This window comes from Pempheris klunzingeri, chromosome 4 (assembly GCF_042242105.1).
Source record: "Pempheris klunzingeri isolate RE-2024b chromosome 4, fPemKlu1.hap1, whole genome shotgun sequence".
NCBI classification, from domain to species: Eukaryota; Metazoa; Chordata; class Actinopteri; order Acropomatiformes; family Pempheridae; genus Pempheris; species Pempheris klunzingeri.
Genome location: NC_092015.1, coordinates 5,973,462 through 5,985,076, shown reverse-complemented (window position 1 = coordinate 5,985,076; position 11,615 = coordinate 5,973,462).

Sequence of the window (11,615 nt, the reverse complement as noted above, 5' to 3'; positions counted from 1 at the left end):
GTCAAGAGAGAGTCGGACCAGTTGTGGAGTGAGAGCTAAAGTGTGTTCTGTTAACAAAAATGAGACCACTCATGAAAGCAAGCGCAGGGTTGTAGTGGGTGGTTAAAAATGACTCCCACTGAATTTTCACTGCATCACTGTGTGCAATACAAACACCAGCTGCTTCAGAAATATTACAGAGTACATGTAGGTGTGGGTAAAGCTATAGTTAAAGATATAGATCTGAATTTCAGACTGAGGCGATCAAAGGAAGACTAAGGAAAAGCCTGCAATCATATCATTTTTTTTTTAAGCACTAGTGACGAAAATACAAGTGAACATAGCAATTTGATTTCAAATGGCTGCACAGGATTGTAGCTATTGTTGCAACAGCAGCTCATCAACACCTATTTGATCCAAAGGACGGCTGAAATGCTTCTTTGCATCATGCGATGCATCCGGAAGCGTGGTTTTTAGTTAACTGTCAGATGATCTATAACTGTGCCATGCAACTGAACATTTGCTGTTTTGAAGATAACAGACATTAACAGCTATGTTTGAATCTCTCCACTGTGCAACTGTCTATTAATTGTGATTCAGCTGAATGTGCTTACATCAGTGCGTGGAATATTTACAAGTAATGATAACAGTCGCAGGGCAGGGAAAGCTAAAAGTGACAAAATGACTTTCAGAGATGACTGATATGGTAATCATAGGATGGCTTCAACGTTAATTGCCACAATGAGATCTGCTTTGTGACCGGGTTTGCTTCGTGTAAAATAGTGTCTTCAGTCTTCAATTTGTGCATTACCACTACTGGGGCTCCATATTCATCTTAGATTGCTTATATTACATGGCTGATTGACCATGACAGATCCTCTAGCTTTTAGATTATTTTGCTATGAGATGAAGCTGACATTTTGTCATGCCGTCCAATAAGCTTCTGCAGAGGTTTTGGTCTTCTGATTCAACTTTGCATTACTGCTTCTGATAAATGAAAAGAAATGTCCTCAATCTTAAAGTCACCTCCGAGCTCTAATATGGTCAGTTTTGTAGATTGCATGCAAGCCTGCGCTTTCAGATTGGCTGGCTTTTTATTTTTAGTACTTGTTTTGAGGTAGTGAGTGGCTGTAAGGCACAAACCGGTTGTAGACTTGACTGAGACTCAAATTGTCATTTCGAAAGTGACAAGGTGCTGATTTGCCCGCCTGGCACTGAGCGATTGGACATCACTGTTGACAAATGGGCAGTGGAACAAAACTGGCAGGATGCTAGGGAAGACAAAATGCCTTCAGCCAGAGGCTTTTTTCTATCTATTATCACAGCTGGACAACAGCTAGTTAAAATTCCTGAATTTACTGATAGTGTTATCATTTTGCTGGAAAGCACACCTTTTAGCAAATATGTATCTACTCTCCTAGCGTTGTATTTTCATTTGTCGTATGGCAAAGGCAAGTATGTGTCATGGTAAATATCTTTAAGTTTTGTAAATATAGAAATTGAAATTTCTGTTGTCTGAGGAAAGCAGTGCACATGTGAGGGGGGGGTCACTGGATCTCATTACAAAACAACAGTTGTAAGGGGATGAGAGGCAGATTACTGTCTTGCTGCAATGTTTCTCTAAAGCAAACTGGGGAGTGCATTGCATTCAGTCACTGCATGTACTGATGGCCACTACATACCTCTTTTCATTTTATCTTCCAGTGTTAAATTCATTCACAAACAAAAAAATTCAATTAAGGTTAAAATTGAGCATTAAAAATGTTGTCATCTGAAACAAAGATAAAAGTTAATTTATGTATTTGGGAATTTAAGTTCTAATGAATAAACTGTTTGTCTACATTCATGTTAGTTTTCTGTGTCCTCTATGTTGGGGCTAAGTGCTGCATTTCTGGCTATTTTTAGCATTGCTATTAATTGAAAAAAAAAAAAGTGCTTATCCGCTTATCCTTAAGAGTTGCAGGGGTGCTGGAGCCAATCCCTGCAGACGCTGGACTAGTGGCGGGGTACACCCTGTACAGGACTGACACATAGAAACAGACAACCATTCACACTCCTATTCACACTATGGGCAATTAACCTAACCTGCATGTCTTTGGACTGTGGGACGAGGCAGGTGTGCACGCAGAAAACCCATACAAGCATGGGAGAACGTGCACACTCCACACAACACCCAGTGTTAATGCATCCATCCATCCATCCATTGTCTATACCGCTTATCCTTAAGGGTCGCAGGGTGGCTGGAGCCAATCCCAGCTGACAACTAGGTGAGAGGTGGGGTACATCTTGGACTGGTCGCCAGTCAATCACAGGGCTGACACAGAGACAGACAACCATTCATGCTTACATTCACAGTACGGACAATTTAGAGCTACCTGCATGTCTTTAGACTGTAGGAGGAAGCTGCAGTAGAGGAACCCACACTAGCACATGAAGAACACGCACACTCCAGACCACAGCCTGCGTCAATACATGAAAAGTCTAAAACAAAAGTTAGTGAGTGATAGTATCTGTTCCAAATATTTGCAAAATACCATTAATATTACTTTTACTAACTATACTAAAATGGAAACTACAATGGTAAAACTCAAAATCTTAAGGAAAATGTATCTCAAACGATGCTACAATACAACTACAATAATCCTAATGTGCACCTCCCTGTGTGTAACAGAGGATGCATTAAAAATGCAGGTATCTCTCCAGTAAGTGTGCTGGCGACCAGCGACATTCACCTTGGCTGAGTCAGGCTCGTAGCCCACCAGACATAACTTTGGCAGACTGTGGTTTCTATCACATCATCCTGTTGAGAGCTAATGCATTATTCAATCCCTGCATTGCTTGAGAGTCAGAATAAGAGTATAACACCCATTCATACCCATTCGCCAAAGGTCTGATCAGATCCAGCTGCCTACCGTGAATTTTCAGAACTAATTCTGCAGACAGAACGTGACTAGGTATCCCTCCCAGGAAACTCTCACTGGATGTATTTTCAAGACTCATCTTGCAGTGGTAATGCAAAGTACCCCTGGCCCACTGCCTGTCTCTGCTTTTGCAGGAAAGCAATCTAATGAAAAAGGAAAGGAGAAAACATATGTTGAATTTCAGCTCCTTCTGAATCAAAACCAATCCCAGCTATTGCTACAGATAAGACTGAAGTTATAACTGAATTAGAGGTAAAATATATAAACATAAAATATAGACTCCAGATGGTTTGTATTTTCTATTATACACTATCAATTAATTTAGGTGCGGTAACAAGTTTTCAGATTATCACCTTTTTTTTTTTTTTTAATATGCAAAAGTGATGATTTGTTTGGTTGACTGTTCAAGTGACTTATTCCTGAAATTATGACTGACTGCTTAATTGATGTATTGATATTAGTTTCAACATTAGTATTGGTCTTTATTAGTTATTGGTAATGGAAAAAAAGATTGAAATGCATACACACAGAACAAAATCACAGAAGATTTCATTTTATAGTGAAATAAATTTCAATCCCGTCACTGACTGGCTGTCACGCTTTATTGTCTTGTCGACAGATAATAAGCAGCTGGATCCCTGCTGTGGATCTGACCACATTAGGTTTTCCTGACCCAACAGTGGCTCGCCTTTAAACTTGTGCGCATGTGGTAGCAGAACAGCTCACACCTCCCATTAGGTGAGAGGTGAGGAACCAATTACCTGAAGATATGTCTCAGGGCCAAAAATATCATTGTCAGCTTGTCACAATGTGAGAAATTGGGGTGGAAAAAGGGAATGGTGACAAGTCGCTAGGTAACATGACAGATTGTGTTATCTTTTAGTTTCTTCCCCAGATCTGATAGAACCGATGGTAGGATCCATAAGCACAGTATATAGGGTACTGTACTGTAACATCACTTAAAGGGATAGCTCAGATTTTTCTTGAAGTGGAGTTATTTGAGGTATTTATTTGTAGTTAGTGTATTGTTTATAGTAGATTGAGGTCAACATGCCCCCAGTTTAGAGGAACAGGCAGGAGTCCTGCATTTAATTTACTGCTGTGGACAAGGTCAGAAAGAAATGTATTTAAGCCAGTGAAAAATCACTTAGACTTTTCACTGCTTTACATTGTAGTCTCTGGCCTTTTCTGCCACCAGACTCCACTGACCAAAACAGTCATTTTTCCTTGCGGAACAAAGGAGTTCACTGTGCTACCGCTGCCCGATCAGTGAACCAACATGGTAGTTGGGATCGAAACACCAAAGTCACAACTAACTGATGGAGGTAGTGGTACACTAGCAACTCCCATGTTCTGCGAGGAAAATTACCATTACTAACATTACCTACTATTAATCAAAATGATTACCTTTTCCTCAACGGAGTCGGAGTCTGGTGGCTGGGAGAGAGAGACGGAGGGGTGTGGGGAGGCTTCAGTTTTGTTGAAAACGCCTGTCTGACTCCAATGTAAAGCAGTGAAAATATTCTAAATATAGCGTATGTAAGATGTCTAATTTTTTTTAGGTGAGCCTTTTTCTTCAGGTAGCTAAAATATGTTTTTCTGCTGCGCCTGTCCACGGCAGTGCATTTGCTTAGTGTGTGTGCTGGGACTCCTGGCTGCCCCTGGGGGCATGTTGACGACAATCTACTGTAAGTAATGCTGCATTCACATGGATTCAGGCAGAGGGTAGTTGGCAGATGGACAACACCTTCTGGACAGCACGAGAAAAACAAACTTCAGACTCAATGATGGACGTTGGCAAAATGAAATATGTTGCTGTGGTGCTGTCGTATTGTTTTCAAAAAAATTGAGCAAAATATATTAAATAAAAGTATTGTATGCATTGCATTATTATAATAGTATATTATGCATTGCTCCATGTTTGTTCCTTGTGTGAGCGAGCTACATAACATTTGGTTGTAAATTCCATCGCAGAGGACCGCAATAAGTTTGAATATTCAAACGGTAATGCTGTCTACCGTCACCGTTTCCAGTATTCTGTGTCGGCCTCACCTAATTTTTCAGTCCTGCTCTTGTCCACTAAAACGTCTGCCTAAATTTATGTGAATGTAGCATAATACACCAACAACGGATAAGTACCTCATGCAACCTTACTTTAAATAATCTGAATTATTATCCCTTTTAAGGCTTCTGTAAAAAGCTGTTGATCAATGAATGCTTGTTGCTCACTGCTCAGGACAGCCACTTCACTGGAAAGTAAGAGTTGGATGGGATGCAGCTGCCCTTGCAAGAGAACTACAGCAGGGTCAATGAATGGGAACAAGGTGCCATTGAACCAAGGTACTTCACTCTCATTATACCGTATTATCATGCTTCCTTATCGCACATAATGGGAATTCAGAGAACAGTAATTCACATTTCTATTGTTAAACATGCATTAACTGATAATTCAGGGTGGGAGCGGCACTTAGGAGTAGCAGATTCAAGTTGTAAACACATTACTAATGTGCCAAACTGCCAAACATGCTAGCAAATAGTTGCTTTTCTCACTCACTCGGCAAATACAGAGCAACACTAGTATTCATTTGGAATCTTTTGAATGTAAGTAAAAGTACTAACTCTCCTTTCACTGCTGTTTTTGTCTTCACGAGCACGATTTTTGTCTTCACGAACGCCTGAGAGGGTTATTTGACTCTTTAGTGTTCACATGGTGTTCACCGACTTTGTCTGTCTGAAGTTTTGTGCTGGGCAGGTACATACAGTGAGCTTTAATAGCATATTGTGTGCTGAAGACAGCGGTCTGTTGCTGCCAAAAAAGACTTTACACAAACAGTAAAGGTGTGGACCAGAAAACCAAAACAATGGGCTGAGAGACGGTGAGCTGCAGTGCAGTGATGAGGGGAGCTGCAGTGCCAGGTGGTAATTCACCTTGGGTTTATCACTATGAGCACCCCTTTTCACGTACAAGGTGTGTTATCGACTGTTGATATAGAAATATCGATTATAACTGCTTTAAAGGTTAGAGGTTAGAAAACGCTGTCCAGTTCTATTTGATGTTGTGCCGTGGCTTTCATAGGCCCACGAATAACTGACCTAACAAACAATATGAAGTAGTCTTGAGGTTTTTCGAAGTTATAATGCAACTTGACAACTTGAAGAAAATGTCAGATTGAATCAAATAGCAAGGGTTTCTCTCTAGTTGGACAATTTTGGACTGATGTTCAGCTATCATACCATCCGGAGGGAAATTCGTCGTAGAAGAGGCAGACATACCATTTCTCTGCTCACAGCAGCCTTAATAGACCATAATGCAATACAAGCACAAGACGGGATGATACAGTTTGAGTAAGAGATGGGACTTTTTCTCCACTGTAAAATTTAGATCTTTTGCTCTCACTATCACTGTCGCCATTGCTTTCACTATCACTCTTCCCACCTACACATAGCACCCGCAGCTGAAAGAAACAAGTTCTCAGGAGGTCGTCAATAGTCTGTAAAATGTACAAAATCGTGAATTGAAGGTTGAGTAAAAGTGGATATATCAAAAAAAAAATTACAGCAGTTCATCACAAAATAACACCTGAAATTCAGGGAACATCACATATTAGTGATGTATAACGGTGTGAGAGTATCTGAACATGGAATTATTTTTATACAGGGATAGCAACGGAAAACAGGTCAGCGAGACATGGTTGTCCGTTTGATAAATCAGATACCATAGAGTCTATTAATTCCTGATCTATTTTGTTCTTTTTACACAATAGACCTAGATTTATGAAGAAATATGATGATTGCAACCCTGGCTGTCAAAACCAAAAAGCAATGTCAGTAACAGGCTTATGCTGTACAGCAAGTAAAAACGATAAAGTCAAGAGTCTGTGTGGCCTTGGTGAATACCGAAAATGCTTTCTACTCCCACAGGCCCTCTTTTATTACTGTCAGTGTATTTAAAATATGCCCTGCAGTAAAGGAAAGAGATGACTTCACAGCTGCGTAACTGTGTGTACAATCAGTGTAAGTAGTAGTGATCTGCTCAGGTAACCGTTTCATTTTCACAGGACATAAACTGATAGCAACAGCTGAGACTGACAGCAGGATTTATATCCTGACACTGATATGTACATCATTCTGTATCAGTTTCCCATGAAATGGAACAGACCGATATGTCGGCAGCTGTGCAAAATCTACAAGAGCTGCACTTGTATTCTTGACGAGCAAATAGTGCTCTTCTTCAAAGGCAGAATAGTTTATTTACAGTTTACATCTTTATGACGTGAGATGAAGCAAAAAGAGAGGGGTGTCATGGACAGAGACATTGGGATGTAGACATTAAAATACAGGGTCCATTTGTCTTGTCACTAATGAACAGGACAGCCAATCTGTCATCTGTAATGACCCTCTCCCTTGTCTAAATAATAGTGTCATTGTAATGATGAAACTAATGTAATGTCAGAAAGTGTTTAATCTCTTGTCTGGTGTTGTTGCTGTATGCCTGTTAATGTGTGGTGCTTGAATCTCATCAGGTAAAATGTTGGGTATCAGTAATAAAAGCAGGAAAAGGAGGCTGTAAAACTGTTTTCATTCTTTATCAGTCTGGCTTGACTGTGTCACTAAATGTTTGAAATAATATAAGTAATTGCTTCGAGCGCAGTCATTTTAGCACCAATAGATAATTACTACATTCACTGTGAGAAATCTCTAAAACTACAGAAAAATATTGAAACTTGTCTGCCGCTTTTCACAAAAAAACCTGTTGGATGGAATTAACATCTGTTAATGTTTAGCAAGGGAGTGAACGCCAAGCATGACTAGTTTTTATATAGTATGTAGGGTTTAGTGTTGCAGTAAGAAGACAAGGAGGATATATAATTTTTTTTTTTTTTACCATGCTTGAAATACATCCCTTTTTTGTGGGAAGGGTGGAAGTCTATGTTTGTGATGTAGCTTATTTGCTTTGTATTTTTAAAACCAGTTCAAACAGTGCATTGGAGAAAATAGCTCCAACAAGAAGCAGCAGGGTTCAAATTCTGAGGAAATGGTACTGATTAGCACTGAGAAACTTGCAATACAACTGACACAAGATAAGGATTATCATTTGTTTCCTCATTGACAATTATGTCAAGTTACCACAATCAATTTCGCAATAGTCTGGGTGGGATATTTTAGAACGGGAGTGCACATCTGGGTCACCGATCTCAGCAGTTATATTGATGATTACAGAGCCAATATATGTAACCAGTGTCATTCATTCATCTCTCGTACTTGGCTAATGCTAATGGATTAGATTTTTTAACTCTCCCTTATATCAGTGAAACATTAGGCTGTTCTTTATTAAATCATTCTTAGAGCAGGAATGTGCAGAATTTGGAGTTGGCAGTGCTAAGGCAGTAAGATTTTCCACCCGGTTCCTCTGTTTGCTTTCACCAAGAACAGTAAAGCTACTCATCATGATTAATATTAACCATAGAGATGGAGAAACTGCACTTATTCAAGTAGTCATCTGCATTTGCTAAAAGCACTGCATTACATTAAGCAGTATCTCCTGCTTTTAAAAGAGGTTCTTGTACAGGGGAGAGCACTTCTGTCCACTGGCTATATTAAATGAACAGACTTTTGGTGGTTGTGCAAAATAATGAGTGCTTTGAGGCAGGCATATTTTATCATGCACTAGAAGACATTTAGATGCTCGAAGAACTGTCTCTCTATCAGTCTTGGTCAACGTCCTGTCACAGTGCATTTTTAGCTTCGCCAACTGGTCTGGCTTTGCTGACGTGGTCTTTGTTTTGGACTGCTATATCAAAAAGAGCAGGGGGTAGACTAATGCAGCTCCCTGATAGGTAAGCCTTCTAACCTCAGGACAATATAGTGGGGCATCACAATTCAAAGGGCCGCTCTACAGTCTGTACACAGTAATCTGTTCAGTCATGCGTCACTGTCACCCACATTCTCTGTGCCATCACATTTCTGTCTTGTCGTAAATACTTCAATCACAGCATGTCTTCCCCGGAGGAATAGCACTTTCGTGAACCAAAGTGGAGGCCAGGGCAGTTTCACATTCCAGCCAACAGCTCATCCATCAGATTGAGCAATAATGGCACCCTCTGTGTCCTTATTAAGAGCAGTTTTCATAAGGCAGAGGACTTGACTTTGTGTGTGAACAACAACAGTGTATCAAAGCGTTCAGCGCTGCATGGCATGTTCCCCGGGTGTCTTTAAAATCGATGTCAAATAAAGGACAATTCCAAAATATTTTTTTTATTTTTGTGCAGCTACTGCTAACCATAGACTGTATATAAAGATGGACATGACTTTATCCATTGGTCTGCACTGGAGTTGGTTTGAAGGCCAAAGATGAGGCTTATGGTTAGCGCCATCTTTCCAAAGGAGGAGTGTGTGGTGTTTGTTCTCACACTCTGGAAATGTGGGTGCCTCCCTAAGACCGAAGCAAAGGCAAGCTTACTGAAAACACCGATCAACAGCCTGCAAGGTAGCTTCCTTACTACAGCTAGCTACTTCTCTTCATAACATCAAACCAGTGTGCAGGTCATGTTAATAATATACAGTATTTTACCTTGGATTCAAGTAATGGCAGTGACTAAATGTAAGCTTGTAATAGAAGCTAATGTATTCAACTCTTGTGAGAACGTTCGTCTTTTAACAAAGTAATTCCCCCTATTTGCTGTTGCTGCCTGTACTTGCAGAAATACTTATGTGAGTATATTTATGGATACCGGCTCAGGAAACAGCCAACGTATGGTGCCAGTTTATTTTGAAGGACATTCTATGAGTCCTCTTGGTATTGTCACATAAAATATTTTTTTATTGCATGCCTCTTCACTGGAGTGTTGGCTTTGAACAGCTGCTACACAGTTCTACAGTGGCCATACCAATTCCAATTACCCAATATGAATAACATATGAAAAGGGATAAAAACTATGCATGGAGTAAAAAAAAATGTGCTTTAGAAACATTTTGTTAGAAATGCCTGTTATTAACATGCTCAGCATATATATATGGATACTGTACTGCAGCTTACAACCTTATTATCATAATGTCATATTAAACTACTGCAATCTGACTGGGTTGTGATGAACGGTGTGTGCATTATGTGATCAAGTTTTAATGGAGAAAAAAAGAGGCTATTTATCCCACACTGGTGAAATTCACTGTTATAGCAACAGAAAACAACATTTAGTCATTTTCATTAACCTTTGGACACATCAGTGAAACACAGTATTTTGCATCCACGGGTCTGTGGTGTAGGAGGCTGTGTTGACCAACTTCAATGAAAGAGCATCCATTAGCATCCACTGGTTCAGCTGGGTGGTAGTTGTTGCAAGTTTGACCCCTAAGTGGGTGAACAAGGTGATACTTGTTTTACATAATTTAATGCATGATTTTGTAAAATATTTTATGATTTAATTTCTTGTTCAGTAAAGTTGTCCACATTTCAAAGTTTAGTCCAGGATCTGTTACCAATAGTTCCTCTAGATAATTTGTTGACAACTATTCTATTATAAGTACAGTAGCTACACTATAATTTCTGAAACCACATTTAAGTATCTCTAAGACACTTGCAGTGATGAAGAAATGTAAAACTGGTTTGAACCTCTGTGCCAGACAGGACCGTAAAAAGGCTTGAATGTAGTGTGGTATGCATATGTTTTTATAATCGATAAGCAATGTTGGAGTTACCGAGAGATTATTCAAGTAAACACATCACAGGACAATGTAATTGTTACACAGCAGACAAAGGGATTGCCCTGTTCTGTCAAAAACATTGACATTAACTTTCATATTATGGGATTGTGGTTGCTGAAGAAAAGCCTTGTTAATGTAATGGTTATGCTATTCTATAAAATACCCATGAGCACTATAAGAGAGCCTAAATCTAGTGATTGAGACTATGATGACACATGGGGAAAAATTGTTAACTTAGTCATACTAATATACATCTGTCTCCTAGAAATCACAATTGCATACACTTAATTTACAACGGCAAATACATTTTGAGGGAGACGCAGTGTCGACAGCATTGTTTGCTATTAGCATGATGAGGAAAGGTTAGTAATTAATATACCTGGCAAGTTTTAAAAATGTGGATATTGGGCGTATCAGTAAAAATCTTCACTGACATATTTGTTGTCTGTACTTTCTTTCATATGTATTTCTATTCTGCCAAAATAGCTGAAATGATTAACTGTCCCTTATCTTATCCAGAGTGCTTTACTTCCAGGATGCAGTGGCCGTCAGTGGCATTGTACTTGAGGCTGCTTCCACAATGGCTTCAGCCTGAGTGTGTGTTAGTGGCTGCCTGCTGCTAACACCATATTTAGCTGACATAATTTGGGAACATTATAATTAAGCAATATTGTAGAGAAATGCATGTTGAATGAAACTTGAAATGACTTGGTGCCTTGAATCATCACTGCACTGTTCAACTTTATTATAAAAGGTTCTGCCTGACAGCATCAATGCATTATGTTTTGGCTCTTGCGTCAGAGCAGTGCGCTGCAGATGAATGGCTTTACATACACTGAAAGGTCATCTCGTCAGAGAAAAGATAGGACAGCACCGGGCAAAACTGTACTTTTACAAAAGGACAAATACAATTATTTGCATAGTCAAACTTAACAAATGTAGGAAGAAATCTTTGTCGACCCTAGGTTGTCAAGATGAGGACTGCATACATTATTAATCGAGTGAACAGTAGGT